The 17,180-nt window shown below is 46.2% G+C and overlaps 1 protein-coding gene across 1 annotated transcript in view; it reads left to right on the forward strand.

Moving 5' to 3' along the window:
• Positions 1-4,288: 4,288 nt before the first annotated feature.
• Positions 4,289-17,180, forward strand: part of NEURL1 (neuralized E3 ubiquitin protein ligase 1) — a 144,705-nt gene continuing 131,813 nt past the window's right edge. The window contains exon 1 of the mRNA XM_014960344.1: positions 4,289-4,307. The gene's annotated coding sequence lies outside the window, so the exon portion shown is untranslated. The remainder of the gene's footprint in view (positions 4,308-17,180) is intronic.

Here is a 17,180-nt window from a genome sequence, read left to right on the forward strand (position 1 = left end):
TTTACCCTGGAGAGGATATGGAGGTTGAGGTGGTGGAGGTTGAGGTGGAGGAAAGGTGGACTGGGATCAAGTACCGGATGTGCTCCCCTTCTGCCCAACTTCCCCTGCCCTGGTGTCACTGCCAGTGAGTTACCTCTCCAGAGTCAAATTTGGGTTTCTCTGTTGAATTCTGAAGACCCTTTCCTAGGGATCCGCAACACTGTAGGGATGAAGGTGAGAAATGGGATTGCTTAATGCTTGGAAACACGGCAGTTGTTTCTGCTGTTGGAATTGTCATATAGAAAAGAATCGTGAATTGGGGCAGCTTTTCTAGCTCTCATTATAACTGATTTTTTTCCTAAAGCATCAGCTGCTGGACTGAAGGGATTACATGAGAATCCTAGCTTTTGCTTAAACCCCCCTCTATTTTATGTACTTCTCTGTTACAGAGAAAAGCTGCAAGGTATAAAAGGAGTATGACCTAATGGCTTAAAAATCAGAAAGCGTACAAAAGAACCACCAATGCTTTTGTTTTCAACTGATCTTTATTTTAATCCCACTGGTTGATGCCTGAGGATCTCATCCAAGGAATCTGAATGCCTGATAATGTCAACTGGAGCATATGAGAGACAGTGGAAAGAGCCAAGTCCACAAGAACATCAAAATAGGTTTATTCTGGTTTGGGATGAAAGTTTGAAAGAGCAGATGGTTTTATTTTATCATGAGCTTGACCCCGCTTTGGTAGAGGCAGTCAGTTGGTTGATTTTTCCTTTTTTGTTTGTTAAATCTTCTGAACCCAAGCTAAGCCAGACCCTTTCAGCCAAACACCTCCTGATCTGTGACCTTCAGGTCCTCACATAAGTCCAATGGCTGGAGACGGGTGAGTCCAAGGGTCCCTTTTTCATTTGAGCAGTGTGCAGCACCTGGGGATGTAGATACATGAATGTTTCCTATTCCAATACAAAAGCAAATTCAAATGTCAATAGTCCCTCTTCACATGGAAAACTCAGAATAAAAAAAACAAACCAACCATCCCCCACAGCCCTTTTTAGCTCCTAAATCCTCTTGGAATTCATCCATCTTCATATCGTTCATATCTCGTGGCCTCCATTGTAAATGTCAGTGCTAATTAATGAGACCTTGGCCCTCTGTGTAGTTAAGATGAGTAACAATCCAACGTTTGTTTGTGAGATGGGTGCCCTTGCATCTCCCCTTCCCAGGGGAAGGCACTGGGGCTATTAGCTTTGCGTGTGACAAGCTGCAAGAGGCAAAGTCCAAAACACCACTCTACCTCTGTAATGTCAAAAGCACGCCGATGAAGCTGCCCTGAGCAGGGAGAGAGAAGTGTTTCCTAAACCTTTTAGAGGTTAAAATGGAGAGTCTGGGTTCCCCTTACTGAATTTCTCCCATCCCATCCCATCCCATCCCATCCCATCCATCTCTGTGCTGGGCTCCTGGGATTTCTCTGGAAGGCACTGGTGGTTTTCTGCTTTGTGAAGGAGACACTGGGGTCTCTGGACCCCAGGTTGCTGTTCCAGCCCTAAGGAAAAATGTTGCTGCCATCCCTGTGCCAGCATAACAGCCTTCATGCAGTTAAGTCTTGGGACTGGTTTGAAGGCAAAGTTTGTCTCTGCTTCCAGATTGTTCTGCAAGAGAGGGACCGAGCAGCTGTTCCTCACCACCATGGCCCCTGGCTTAGTAGGGCTTGGGGATTTGGACAAATGACTCTGCTAAACGGGAGCTCAGCCCTCAACCTGTCCTTCCCTCTGCTGTATGCAGAATAGAGCGTTTATCTCCAGGAGAGCCATGTTACTGTGTTTCTGCCACATGTCATTTGGATACTGAGTTCTTACACATTTGTAGGCATCATTTTTTAAACCAGCTTGGGATGGGATAAGAAAATGATCTTTCTCCGAATATTCCTGGCGTGTTTCTGCTGCAGAGAGATGTGCTGGAGTTCATGTTTTTTTGCAAGAATCAAAGGGCTGGGGGGGTAAGTGGGGTTTCTTTGGGGTCTACAAGTAAAAATGTATGGGGAGCAAGAACTGAGACCTAAATCACAGTCTTGCAATGAAGGACTGGTGACTCTTGTCTGGGAGCAGGTAGTGCTGTGGCCATGTGTATGGACACTACTGGTGGACATGACAGAAACCCTTAAGTCCCAGGGAACACCCTGATGCCACCTCTCCTTGTCATTGCTTAACGCACGGGTCTCTGTAGCTCTTCACTGAGCTCTGATTTTGCAAAGCCAAACATAAAACTATCCAGGATGATTTAGACCTGATTCTGACTTGATCTAGCTTAAGAGCTGGCTGGCGTTTTGTTCCCATAAGCACCATAAAATGCAAAGCACCATCACAGGGGACATTATCAGACTTTCTCGTTGGTCACAGCCCAAGGTGGAGAGACTCAGTTTCCAGGACAGGTTGGACCGTGCCAGCTCATCCCAATGTGTGCATCCCTTTTTTCACCTGTGGGGATCTCAGGAGGGTACATTGGCCCTGCCCATGCCCTGGGGTGGTCAATGCAGCCCCGCTGCAGCCTTAACCTGAGCCAGCTGGGGCTTTTCTGCACTTGCACCACAGGCTCATCCCAAACAGCACCTCTGCACGATGATGCCGGTTCATTGCCTGTTCAGCAGAAAGAGCAATGCTTTTGTATTCCCAGCCCTGCTTCCTGCAGCACCTGGGTTTTCCTTGGAGATCTCCTGTTGACACATGGAGCCAGCCCCGCTGCTCGGTGCTGACGGGAGCACAGGGCCCTGTGGTGAGGCTGTGAGCCAGAAATCCCCCAAACTCACCTTGTGCACCTGAGACCAGAGGGCTCTTGCTATTGTGCAATTGCAAACTCCCTTTAAATCAGTGTTCCAGTACAAGCTAGGCAGCTCTGGCTTTTCTGAGACATTGTGTTTTGGGGGTTTTTTTGTCCATAGTGGGAACCAAGAGTTTCACACCCCGCTGTGGCTTCCTAACCCACAAGGAAATCCCTTCTTTTCTCTCTGAAGCAGTTGATGCTGTGGTTTTGCAATGCAGCCTCAGCTGGAGGCGGGAGAGCAGCGTGGGATTGCACCGCAGCTCTGACGAGGGATGCTCTGTCCCTGCTTCCCAACGAGGGATGCTCTGTCCCATTTGGGGCAGTGACAGACATTGCTCCCCAGCTCCTGATCTGCCTTCCTCTGGTCCCCTGTGCTCCTCCGTGTCTGCCAGCCAAGGTCCCCCACCAGCCACCCAGGACCAGTCGCTGCCCCTCGCCCACCTCCCAGCAACCGGGGTGGTCCGTAGATGGGGACTGAAGTGTGTCCCCACTGTAGGAGGGCACCCCAGTGCCCAACCAAACACGTGAGGGCTCCTCTCTCTAACCCTCTGGTTCGCCTTTTTGCTGCCTCTTTCTGTGAACACCCTCCTTTTTGCATGTCTTCACAGCAAAACAGAAGAGTTCACAGCCAAAAATCCTTCCCCGGCAGCTGAGGCAGCCGCGGGGGGACTCTCCCTGTGACACAGAAGTCTCTCATTCAGTATTCACCTCTGACAACAGAGGACTTTTGGCCACTTTCTTCTTGCTTCCTCTGCAGCTGGCAGCCTCTTTCACTCCCATGCAGGCACCCCCCATATCTCAGACTGGCACCCTTCTCTGTTTTTTTTTTTTAATATTTTTAGTGGCCTTCCTTGTGCAATAACATGAATTATCTTTTTTTTTTTTTTCCTTTTCTTTTTGCAGGCTATTCAGATAAGGATTTTCATTGTCACTGTTCCCACTTTACCCTGAATAAGTGGAGTGTATCTGCCACCCTGCCAAAAATAATGAAAACAAGGTCCTTCTGTTTAGTCTGTAGCCAAGAAAATCTCTGTATATTTTGAACAACCCTGGCCCTGATGTTCAGGGCTTTTTGAACACACCTCCTTTTTTTTTTCTTTTTTTTTTTTTTTTTTTTTTTTTTTTTTTTCCCTTTTCTTTTTGACAAGCATCTTCTTAGCAGAATATTAATGTATATAATTAAGATAGTATTTGGCTGTTGAATCACAGTGTTCATCCTAAAATTGGCTTAATTACACAGCTGCTCCTCTAGAATGAGGCTGTGTTTGTTTAAAAGCTTAAGTAGGGAGATAGGGGCAAAATTTCTTCCTCCAAGGAGAAAACCTCCATTTCAGATTTCTAGCTATGTTGTGAACAGTGGCTTCTTTATTTTAAGGAAGAAGTCAAAGGAATGGTTCTGCTGATTTTTGTGTTAATCCTCTATAGAGGGAATGAGCCACAATCTTCCCTTGATTCGTTTGGGTTTTTTTCTGCATTATTGAAGGTAAAAAGCTGGAGGATCTTGCATTCCTTGGGTGAGTTCACAGGCGATTCCACTTCTTTTCCTCTCTCTCTGATGTCTTGACACTCAGGCATCCCTAACAGCCACATGAAATCTGGTGGTTAAGGCACCTGCTTTTCACCAGCTTCCAGTTTGCGAACCATAAACCTACCTTTAACAGCAGCCTTAACCTCTCGGTGTTACGACAACATGGAAGAAAAATGCCTCCAGACAAGTCTGTGGGATTACGTCAGCTTTCTGCGAGGCAGCCGAGAAGTTATGTTCAATTTTACTGTCAATTCCTCCGCTTTAAACATCGCTGCTGTAAACTGTCAACCCCCCTCCTGTGAGTATGTTCGTGTTTGGAACCATGAAGTAAATCAGATTATAGCTGCCCTTTATTAACTCCGATGCACAAGATTTCAGCAGTAGAGGTTTGATTCAGAGAAAATGAATGAGGATAGTTAAAGTCAAATATAAATAGAGCTCATTAAAAAACAAACAAACCAGCCTCTGTTTCATTATGTGACTCTTAACTGCACCATGAGAATAGAAGTAGCTCTCATTAAAGTCCCCTGGCAGCCTTGTTCTCTTCATCTTCTTCTGCAAACTTGCTCACCAGCTCGTAGGAGCTCCTGGGGACACGAAACCAATCTGCACCTTGGAAATGGGAGGAAAGGAGAAAGCAAACAGAAGCAGCCTGCGTGCGTGTACGCACGATAAAATGAGTGTAGCCCTGCCTGAGCATCCGCATCCCCTCCCTGCTCCTCATTGCCTCTGTGCAGACACCACGGCTCCCCTGCACCCAAAACCTTTCTCCTGTGCTCTCAGCAGCACCCTGTCCTCTCCTGGCTGGGCTAAGCCAGAGGAGCCCCCCTGATTTCTCCTCCTTTGCCCAGTGCCCTGGTCGGGGTTCCTGCGGTGGGTGCTGGTGCTGCTCTGTGTCTCCCACTCCTGCCCATTGCTGTGAGTGGCTGGTACCTGGGGACAGGATCTCTCCTCAGCTTGCAGGGGGGGTAGAACATCCTCTTTGTGTCCCCCCCACCCCGACCACCACAGCAAAGCCCAGCATTGGCTGTGAAATGGGGATAAGCTGCTCATTCCCGAGCGCAGTCCGTGGGGAGCCTCTGCCCCACCGTCACCGCAGCCGCAGGGAGGGCTCAGACTCCAATTTACATGCTCGCCCTCCCCGTGTAGGTGGGTTTATTCATTTCTGGTGGGTTTTTGAGTACATATGTTTTGGGGGAAGGGAGAAAGTCAAAAAGCAGTGATGAAGTCAGAGCATGGAAGAAATCCAGCGACGGTAACAAAATATAGTGTATAGCAGACTGTGCTGAAGAAGTGAAGGTTACAGAATGGTACCCAGAGCTTCCAATTCACTAATTTACAAGCAACCGTGAACTTTAATGAGGCTTCAGCTATTGCCTTAACGAACAGGACATGTTTAGCTTCATGAGATCCTGGCTGTGAAGGTATAGTGAATGGGAAAAGAGTCCTGGGAAGGATATTGGACAATGTTTGAAAGGAAGACCTGTAGTTCTGGAAAAGGAAGCTACTTTTAAAGCAGAGTTAAAACATATTTTCTTTTAAAAAGGGTCCATTAAGGAAAAGATCGCGTGAAGTCTCATTACTGCTAGTGCAATAGCACCAGAGGAAGTTTAATATTCTGCTTAAGGGAATAAAACTGCAATATCTCTTGAGCAAATCTATTTCCACGTGAACAAGAGAGCTCAAAAGCAAATAGCAGTTTTATGCTATTTACGACCGCGCTCCTGGAACACATGTAGAGCCTGCAAGGGGCTGGGCTGTATCAGTTGCACTTTTCTCATGGTTTTTCCCCCTGTTACAAGCACCACTTCAATCCCACTATTGTCACCAGTTCAATCCCAGCATTAATTACACTGGGAACACGAGGTCAGGGAGTCCTTGGTATTTTAAAGCAAGGCATCATCTACCCCTGCTCCCTGCAAGCTTAACTGGCGCGATGCCTGAGCGCCGGCCACGAGGGCTCCCACCGTTCCAGCCCTACATGGAAGACCATTCCAAAGTTTTAATTAATTTTAATTCATGATCGCGGAACAATTTGCTGTGTGCAGATGGAAATCAGCAGAGAAGTGTTAGTTCATCGTGCTTTAGTATTTTTTTTATGCATACATATGTTTTACCAAAAGAGTTGCAGCTTACTCAGAACCTGGACTGGACTGTGCCCGACTGTTTAATTACTGTTTACACAGAAGTAATTTGCAAAGTGTTAATTTCCAAAATCAATGCACTCCAGTCCAATAAATATTTAATGCTTCCATCTGCCATTTTTAGGTTACTTACCAACCCTGCTAGATGAAGTCTATGAAACAGTTGTCTGATGTTGACATAAAGAAGGGTTTTGAGATCCAGCTTGCATGGAAGCCTAGAAAAAAGCAGGCTTCCTCAACCCAGTTATATTCTCTTTTCTGGATTAAATATGGATAGGGAGAACATTGCATGGAGACAGGTTTATAGCAGGCAGGCCTGTGTAAAATTACATCTGAATTTTATGAGGGGAAATACATTGAGTCTTTCCTAGTGAGACTACGTCTGCAGATCCTAGGTCTGGATTTTGGGAAGGATCTAGCTGGAGCCTGCAGCATCTTTTCCAGTGGGAAGAGCCTAATAAAGTGAAGAGCAAAGAAGAGGTGGAGAAGCCCCCTGCCCTCACAGGCATCCCTGGGCTGGGGTGGGATGTCAGCCTTGGTTTCTGCAAAACTGGGGGCAGTGAAACTTGCCTCCCCATGGCTGCGTGGCAGACTATTTAATTACTGATATTCATGGAGGATTTGGAGCTCTCTGGATGGGAATGCCCTGTGCCAATGCAAATGTCACTGCTCGCAGTACAACATGGGGGCCTTGATGATTAGTTCTCTTTTACTGTTTTTCTAGTATAATTATGTTTAATTCATGTGTTGTTTCATCAAAGTGTCTGTCACTCAGGGCTTGGCCTCGTCTTCTTAAATAGCTGGATATAAAATTACAATGTGTTCCTCCAGTGAGACCATATTTCCAGAACATCATGACAGCTTTATTATGACACAGGGATTTCTGTTTAGCTGAACGGATACGCTGAATTATCCTTTTAAAAAATCAAAATCTCTTGCGGTTGCATCGTTAAGACTTGTGCCATGTTCCATACAGGGTTACCCTCAATCAACGTAATAAGGATGTTGTCTGGTGGCCTTTCAGCTTTCTTGCTGGGTCAGGGTGGGCCAGGGAGGCAAACCACAAGGCACCAAGCAAAGCAGGGCTGATTTCTCCAGCAGAAGATGTTCTCTCTTTGAGTCCTTCCCCAGCCCAGTGGGCAGCTTCCAGGGATTATTCAGTAAGCAGGGAACTAGTGGGAACGACCCCTGTGTCCCCGTGGTACCTAAAGCTCCTGTAGGAACCTGGAGGAGTTCCTACACCAGATACCAGCTGCTGCCAGTACCACCACGTGTTAAATACCAGACCCCAAACTGCATCGTGGGCTGCTGAGAGATGGGTGGAAGCCTGTGCCTGTAAATACAGATCTGTAGTTTAGATAATGTTTTTAGCAGTGCATTCCAATTATTGCCCAAAGCTGTTCCCCACTATACTCTTGCGTGTAAAAAGACCAACCTGTCTAAGCCTAATGGGACCCTAATGAAATTGTTTCCTCTAGCTTTATGCTGTGCAGCTGGATGTAATAACTTCAGCTAATGCACCAGGGACACGCAGCAGCAAAGTTCTTCTCAATCTCACTTCATGAAGTAGCTGCTGTAGTGGATGGAGGGCTTTTGGGGTGGGTAGAGGTGTCAATCAATCTATAATGAGGCTGCTGGATTAAAAAAAAATAAAAATTGTTGGATTATGGAACAAGCTTTTAGATTACTACTGTGATGGGCTGCCCTCGTGTAACCAGGTACTACAGTCTGCTTTTGGCTTTCATGTGGGTGGTGATGTGCCGGAAAGGGAGAAAATAAGAGAACCACAGCAAATTGTGTTGGAAGCATAATTTGCAGTATTGCTTTGGTACAAGTCCCTAATTTATTTTTTTTTTTTTCCTAAGGAGAGCTTTTGGACTTTGTGGAGCAGGTGCTGAATGGCTGCTCTATGGCTTGATTACCCAGCGTCTAACCTCAGGAAAACCCCAGGGGCTGGAAACAAATATTAAATTAACCGGTCCTTTTGGCTTATGGCTGTGCCTCTACTGCCAGTAAAGTGGTGTCCTGGGCAGTTTTACCTGATTTCCTCAGGGAGCCAGGACCACTGCAGTCAGGTGAAGTGCACTGGGGGGGAAGGAACCATCTCACTGTTTCTTACCCTTAATTTGGAGATGTGTGTGGTGGGGGGGGCAGCCCTAAAGAGCATGAGGCACTTTCTGTCCCCGCCGTCTCCTTTGCAGCAATCTCTGCAGGAGAACAGACTCTGAACACTGCAGAAATCTGCTTGTTAATGTAAGACAGCATGGTCTACTAGTCACAGCAGGGCTTAGTGGAGATAAATCCCTCTACTTGATGTTCCCAGCTCTCCCATGCAGATACCAAGGCGTTTCACCTCTCTGCGCCTCTCGGTGCCGATGGAGAGGGATAAAGGGAGGAGAGATGTGGAGTTGCATTATTGTTGTTATGGTCTAATTCTAAGCCGAACTGAGAGGCAGGAAAGAAAACCGGCAATTTTCGATTCCAGCTGTCATCATTTAGACCCAAATTAGTGACTCAGTGCGAGTTCAAAGGAGGTTTGAGCTGATCAGTGCTGGGTCTGCTGCCGGCCTACATTTCCTCCCTGCCACTGGTGGCCATGTGAGAGAATCCATCTCTTTTGGCCAAAAAAGCAATTCCTCTTCTCCCCACCTCTTATTTCAGTTAGTTTTCAGCTGGGTCAGGTCCCCATGGGAGGTTGCTGTGCCATGCAAAGTGTCCTGAAGCAAGGGATGGGGTGGGATGGTCTGGCCAGGGAGAGAAGCCACATCATCCCTGTGGAAGGATCATCTCATGTGGCTTTGCTGAAAATTAAACTGCATTGAAGGGGTTGTACAGAAGTCTGAAGGCATGTTTAAACTCAGGGTGTGGGGTTGTCGTTTGACCAGCTTGTTGCCTTGAGTTGATAAGCTTTTGTGCAATTGAGGGGAGATTCTTCCCCTGCAGACACCTTTTCTAGCCTCTGTGACAGCCCTGTGCAAGCAGGACCTTCCTGGAGATGACTCTGTGTGCACTGATTTGGAAGGCTGCCCCTTCCAACCTCTTGGAGGCTAGTTTCCCATCACTGTGATTTTCACATTTTTCTGAACCAAGGGTCCAACTGTGTATCACAAATTCAGCAGATGAAGCCGATGAGGCAGCCTTGTCATACTGCCAGTGTGTATCTCCACGTATCTCCACCACAGGAGCCAGTCTCCTGTCTTGCCCAGAGGCCAGGCAAGATCCCAGGGCTTGTGGAAGAGCGGGTCTCTTGCAAGATACAGTATTTTGCCTCTTCACCATCTCGCCACAGATCGTGCTGCCTCTGGAAGCTTCAGTCGAGGAACTTGCTTCCAAAGATGATATTAGTATTCTGCAAAGAAAATGGGAGTGCTTTCTTCATTGAGTCAGCTCAAAGGACTAGTGTGTGTCAGCTGTTGTAGGAAATAAAACGGCTGCTGGGAAAAATAAAGCCTTTTCTAAAAAACTTATGTTCTGCATTGAATTTAGGCTCAAAAAAAAAAAAAAAGTTGCTTTAAAAGGCTGGGGGCTGGTTCAGGGGAGCAGTGCCGTGAGAGCCAGCAGCCCCCCAAGCCTGCAGGGTGAGACCCCAGGGTACAACTTGACTTCTGGAGTCTCCTGCAGGGCAGCCAGCACAGAAAGAGCCTTGTAAAAGAGTTAAGCCAAAACAAGCTGGGGAATAACAACACTTCCATAATACTGCGTTCCCTGGGCATTAGAGTAATTCTAGGATACAGGGATTTAATAGCACAAACCTGGCTGATAACCGTTTTGGTAAATAATAATGAAAGAGCTGTGACAGTTCAGCTCTAGCTTGACTAATGTGGCGATAATATCTATATTGAAAAGTAAAATGCAATAGCACAGAATGTTCCTTTCTGCCATTTGTCAAGTGTGTGGCTGTCATTGGGCGACATTCAGGCCCATGCAAGAGACCAGCACACACTTTGGGTCTTTTTTTAAGCCTTCTTAAAATACCCTGTTTCTGTGTCCCAAACCTTTGTGCTTGATGCCTTTCACCCTTTTTATGGACAACTGCAGCCTCCTTCCCACCTTCAACGTGGGGATTGTGTCTCTCCAACAGGCAGGAAAGAGCGAGGTAGCCACCCTGGCAATCTGTTTCTTTTTACTACATTAATAGAATTTGCTATTGTTGAGACCTCTGCAGCCCTGGACAGCAGTATGGGTTGTGTGTTTTTCTTATTTAATGACCAAGAGGAGCCAGAGATAAGCTTGGCTAAATATCAAGTGCTGAATGGAAAGGCTGGTATCTGACCAGGTAGAAAATAGCAGGGTCATTGCTCTGCCACCCTGTGCTTCCCCAGGTGTTAAAAGCTTGGAATTACCTTGCTTTAGGTGGAGTTAATCAGAATTAATTGGAATGGGCTGCTGAGTCATCTCATCCAATTTGGATATTAAAGGCACCTTGCACCCTTCTTCCCTTCCCATTCAGTCTGGAAGCAGAGGGGTGGGTGTTGGAGCTGAGACCTGGCTCCCCTCTGCAGTCCCTGCTGGGAAATGCTGCTTTCCACCAACCTGTTTGCTTTGCATTTGTCTCTTCTGACTGCAGCCAAGGTACCCTACATCTTTCTTTCCCAGATACGTGCTGATGTTTTTGTGTGACCAGCTCAGGAGATGTCTGCTTTGAGCAACAAGATGTTGGGAGCTCTGTTTTTAACTGCAGGTGTGTAGTTCCTGATCTGTAGCCCGGGTTTTAGCCATGTTTTCATTTAAATGATGTGTCTTAGGACAAAGAATAGAAGATAGAAGCTAACTCTGCTCTCATTTACTTGGGTGGGAACAGGCTCTGGCTTTCTAAGTGGTAAAAACCGGTGTTGTTGGAGCTTATCTTATGGTAAGCCAGAAGCCCCATCTAGCATTATGGTTTATGTGTTCTGGTGCAGTAAGAAATATGCAGGCTCTGCCTTAAAGATGTGAAATCTTCTTAAAATGGTCTCCTATAGACCTGTGACTCCTATGTGACTTGCCTGTCAAGCTTTTGTTAGCTCCGTGTCAAAAGAAATGGTATTTAGTGCCCAAAAGTTCAGCTCCATTCTTCCTTCTTCTTGGTTGTTGTTTTTAAAGTAAAATTAAATTAATTAAAATGGCCACTTAAGTAAGGTAATGTTTTTTCCAGCTTTCTAAGAAAGTGTTGGAAAGGGAAAGCGCAAACCTTTGCTAGATTTGGCAGCTTCCTTGGAAACTCTATCCCTGTGTGAGAGTGCATTAAAAATAATGCTCCCTGGCAGCAATTTTGGAGTCTGGAGGCTAAAAGGTAGTAACCAACTCTGTATCACGGATTTCTTACATCTTCATTAAATCAGAAATCATTAATATTTCAGACTTATTACTAAACCTCATGGAGAGGAAAGCAGCTGGTCACAATTTTAATGACATTTCAGTATTATGTTGGTTTTCCTCTTCCCCCAAGCCCCGTGATGAAGTTTGTGCTTTCGTATGGTAGTGTAGGATGAACCTCACTGAGTCTCTCTGATGGCCAATTCCTGGGTGTAAGTTTGCTTGTAGCTTCTCTGCTGGTGCCTACTCCTATATTGTGTCTTCAGCTGGGACTTCATCCAAGTTTGTAAAAGGAGGGACGAGGCTCAGCCTCCGAGTTTTCAGCTCTTGACTTTTCCTGGAGTGCCAATTGGCTGAGTGTTGGGTACCAGCTGTACCTGCTCTGCTAATAAATCACACTGCCTCAGGTGATAAAAATCACTTTCTAAATCTAGGATACCAAAGAAAGTGGTAGCTGTTATTCAGTGGGGAAATAGAGAAATAGAACACTCCCCCCCTTGCCATCCCCCGAGTTGTGCTCATCAGAGATGTGTGTTGCAGGAAACATCTTTATCTTTGTGTATGTCTCTTTCTCTTATTGCATAAAGACACATTCAACACTTATTGCAGTTCAAGAGTATTAGTAAACATAATCTTGTTGATATTTGGCATTCTGATGCTTGGCTGGAGGGGGTTGGAATAGTAGAACCCCATGTGTAACCCGGGCTGTGGAAATAGCAATGGTTGATGGTAGCCCTGAGGGTGTTGGGCTTTTACTTAGTAGTGAAATGAGATCCTTGCATGAGACCTGTATAATTGTGCTGGAGCTCTGTGGCTGGGGTTGTGGCTCCTGATCTCCTTCCCTGTGATGTGTGACCTGAAGAATTCCTTTGCTAAGGACACTGAAAAGTGGCAATTTTACAGCTGTCTTTAGCTACAAGGTATCCCTCAATTCCCTTAAGAATTGGTTTCTTTGCCTCTCTGCTGCAGGCAGGATAATTTATCTTTTTTTTAACTCTTTGTTCTCTTAACTAGCAATGATAAATCTTCAACAGAAGCATCCCTTGAGGCCATGCTCTACCTCAAAAAAAAAAAAAAATAACGTTCTCACTTTGCACAAGTGTTTTCCCTTAAGGGGAGCTGGATGTGTGACACTGAAGAGGAGGATGAAGGCACAAAGGCTGGCTTGACAAGGCTGTGGATGCAGTGGTTTAGTGACATGCACCCTGCTTTGTCATTTTTATCATCCCACAGCCGTATCACTCTCTGGCACGTGGCTCAGGTCCTCAGCATATCCGCATCCTTTATTTCTAGCACAATGATTTGATGCTCTTTTGCAGTTGACTGCTTTTAGTCTCACGCATCAATTCTGGGCACTTGGTCACTGGAAAGACTAACAAGAAATTCGGACAAAAATAAGTATATGGGTATTAATTGGGCTGAAAAGGTTGATTTTTAAGAGCAAAGATGTAAAGAGCTGAATATGAGTAGCTTTGCCAAGTAAAGACTAAATAAGTGGACATGTTTTTGCACAAGTGTTTTCCCTTAAGGGGAGCTGGATGTGTGACACTGAAGAGGAGGATGAAGGCACAAAGGCTGGCTTGACAAGGCTGTGGATGCAGTGGTTTAGTGACATGCACCCTGCTTTGTCATTTTTATCATCCCACAGCCGTATCACTCTCTGGCACGTGGCTCAGGTCCTCAGCATATCCGCATCCTTTATTTCTAGCACAATGATTTGATGCTCTTTTGCAGTTGACTGCTTTTAGTCTCACGCATCAATTCTGGGCACTTGGTCACTGGAAAGACTAACAAGAAATTCGGACAAAAATAAGTATATGGGTATTAATTGGGCTGAAAAGGTTGATTTTTAAGAGCAAAGATGTAAAGAGCTGAATATGAGTAGCTTTGCCAAGTAAAGACTAAATAAGTGGACATGTTTTTGCTATACTTGATGGGTGCAAACATTAGGAAGACTCATTAAAGTGCTTGTTGGATACAGCAAGGATGAAATGAGATTTGATGTGGTTAGCAGGTAAACTTTGAGTTACACAGTGCTATAGAAGGCCTTGAAACATCAGACTTGCTCATTCAGCTCTTGGTTAATAAATTCAGTATATGAACAATCCTTCTCTAGTAGAGGAAAATGAATAGATTTGGGCATGTAGGAGTTCTTCTGATCTGATCCCTGCTACAGTAAGTCTTCTCCACCCTGAGTGCTCAGCAATGGTGTCAGCCAGGGGACCAATGCTAGCCTTGCAGGGGGTTGGGTTTTCCTGGATAATGAGGTGAAAAGCTCTGAGCTCCGTGTCAGAAAAACACTGTCTAATTATCCAAGGATGCTGATGTGTGCTGCCCAACCTTCAGACACAACAGACAGACTGCTGGGAAGACCGGGTCTTCAGGTATTGATCCTCTTGGGATCTTCATGAGGGTTCAAAGTCGCTCTCCTTTTCCCTGAGCTCTTGCCCAGCCACCTTGCTTTGCTTTCACCTTGGACACCTTTGTTTGTCCTTTGTGCCAGCGGGGCAATGGAAGTGCTTTGTACAGCAGAGGACACCTGACCTCCTGAGGGATGGCAGCATCGTCTTTCCCCCCTCTCTGCCCACGCAGCTGTGCGTGCTCAAGGGTCTCAGTGCCCTCTTCTCCTACCCTCTGCCACCCAACAGCCTCTTGTGAATCCCTGACTCAGAGCAGAGCTTCTCAGAATGAAAAACAAACCAACCCCCCCCAAGCCAAATGCAAAACAAATCCGCGATATAATTTTTCTTTTCCACCATTTTCTTAATTTTATTTCTAGGGCTCTGGCTTTGGTTGAAGGGGGGCAGTTGGGGAGCCCAGGGCCACCTTGCATGGAGCAGAGCTTTTGCTTCAGCAGCCTCTAGTGGGGAGAGAAACAGCTAAAGCAGGGGCAGGAGGCCTCCTGTACAATAACTCTGCTGCCTTAGTAGACCAGCCAGAGGAGTCAATTAGTGTCTGGAATCTTAGATGAACTCTCTTTTAATCTGTTTTGTAAGGAAAGGCTGGTGAGTAGAAGAAAATGCTATTTTATTTGTGTTCCAGGAGGCCAATGTGGGGGATATATATAAATTTTTTTTTTTTAAATTTCAAATGTGGGGGAAATAAAACTATCTGGAGGTGAATGAGTCACTCCACTGAGTCACCAATAGTGGGAAGAGGGGATTTAATATTTGTGAATCAGAAGCAAAAAGTACAGTCTGTTCCTTGCTTGTGTGAGAGAAAATAATGGACAATTTCAAAAAGCTATTTTCTTTCCAGAAGAAGAATAAGAATTGGGTTTTTAAGACTCTTCAGCATCTCGGTGTGAATGGCTGCCACCCCTGCTGGTCCCTGGGCTGACTGTACCCAAAGGTGCTTCTTGCCTTGTGTGTTTTTCCAAACCTTGGGACTTCTGTCCCACACTGCTGGTGGTTTTCTTGGTGTGATCTTGGGCATGTCTTCCCATCAGTTGTCACTCACTGTCTCCTCTAGTCTTCTCTACAATATGAGGCCATCGCTGGTAACTTCAAATTTATGAAGAGCCAGATTTTGTGCCTCCAGCAGCCCCTTTTCTTCCCCACAGAAGGACGGTGTGTAGGTGCAGGAGGGTGCTGCAGGGGGAGAGGGCAGCAAGAAAACTGCGAGGCAGAAAATCATGCCCCCCTGGCTTTGCTAAGAACTTCTTTCAAATTGTTCAGCCTGGAGAAGAAAAGGCTCCAGGGAGACCTTATAGAAGCCTCCCAGTACCTGAAGGGGGCTCCAGGAGAGATGGGGAGGGACTCTTGGTCACGGAGTGGAGTGATAGGATGAGGGGTAATGGTTTTAAGTTGAAAGAGGGGAGATTGAGATGAGATACTGGAAAGAAATTCTTTGCTGTGAGGGTGGTGAGACACTGGAACAGGTTGCCCAGAGAAGCTGTGGCTGCCCCATCCCTGGAGGGGTTCAAGGCCAGGCTGGATGGGGCTTGGAGCAACCAGGTCTGGTGGGAGGTGTCCCTGCCCAGGGCAGGGGGTTGGAACTGGATGATCTTTAAGGTCCCTTCCAACTCTGACCATTCTATGATTCTATGAAATGCCTACTTGGTGCTGTGTAAGAGGGTAACCACCCAAAAATCTCATCAGAAGGAGGGTGCACAGCCCTGGTGATGGAAACACCAGGGCGAGAGGGCTACTGCCTGCACCCACGGGCTGGGAGGGCTCGGTCCTGGGCGCTTTCTGCCCAAAGTGTGCAAGACTTGGCACCCAGTGTATGTTCTGTGTCTTGTGAGGGTCTGGCTCAGATTAAGCAGAGGAGGAGAAGGAGGATGTGTGGGGCTTCCCCCCGTGTCCACCAGCTGTCACTGTTGCTGCACCCAGCTGGGGTGGCCGGTGCCTTTTGTCCGGCTGTGATTTACAGCCGAGCCTTCCCCCAGCCTGGACCTGAGATGATGTTTACTGCCCCAAAAAGACTGAGGAGGTTTGGCTTATCCGCGGTGTGAGAGTGTTTAGGCTCATCTTCACAACCTGTTCCTGAAGCCATAACTTTATTGCCTATTAAAAGGCTCTGTAAAAGCTCCAGAGATAATTTTAGTGCATACACATTCCCCCCGCCTTTTTGGGTGTAACCGTTTTAGAGATTTTTTTTTTTTTGAGGGTTTGCTACAGAAATAAAACTCACTCAAACTGCTTCTCTCATGAAACAATGGTTTGAAAACTCAGGGTCAGGGGAGAGGAGGGGAGTAATAGTAAATTAGGAGTAATGGTCACAGCAGGATCTGGCTGGCTTTGGCAGCGTGCATACACACACACGGATATCCACATACCTATCCCTGTGTGCACAGGCACTCAGCGTCTTCCACCTTCTGCTCTGGGTGAATTTCCCTGGTTTAGGTGAATTGAAAAGAACTCCTTGTGCTTGTAAAGTGGAGGAGATGGAGTTTTGCCTCCCCAGTGGGAAACAGCTCCGAGGTGGAGGCACTCCTGCGTGTGTTTGCTGAGGATGAGTCAAAAATGGCTCATAGAAGATGTTAGCATGTTTTCAAGGTATTGCATTTTTACCATCTGAGCTGACAAACACAAAATTCAATTGGTACTCATCAACCTCAGACAAGTCATCTGAAATTAGTTTGATATTGACCCTATGGTTTAAGAGACCACATACCTGTATTGTAATCGAGTTTTGCTTGAGTTCAGGTATCCCACAACCTGATACTTGAGAGGACTGAGTCAGCATAGTGTTACTTAAATTAACTATTGATGTACTTCGTGGAGATTATGCAGCAGCAAAAAAACCCACCACACCATGTTTGTACACGTAACCTTCTTTTGGATTTGAGGTTCTGACACCTCCCAGACCGGATCCTACTGTGAGAGATACAGATGTGAACTGGAAGTCATGCCCTCCCTCGGCAGTGCTGCTCTAGACATGCAGCAAAGAGCTTTAAAATTTAATTCTGGTAAAAG

The sequence above is a fragment of the Calidris pugnax genome, unplaced genomic scaffold (genome assembly GCF_001431845.1).
Source record: "Calidris pugnax isolate Ruff unplaced genomic scaffold, ASM143184v1 scaffold4, whole genome shotgun sequence".
Lineage (NCBI taxonomy): Eukaryota > Metazoa > Chordata > Aves > Charadriiformes > Scolopacidae > Calidris > Calidris pugnax.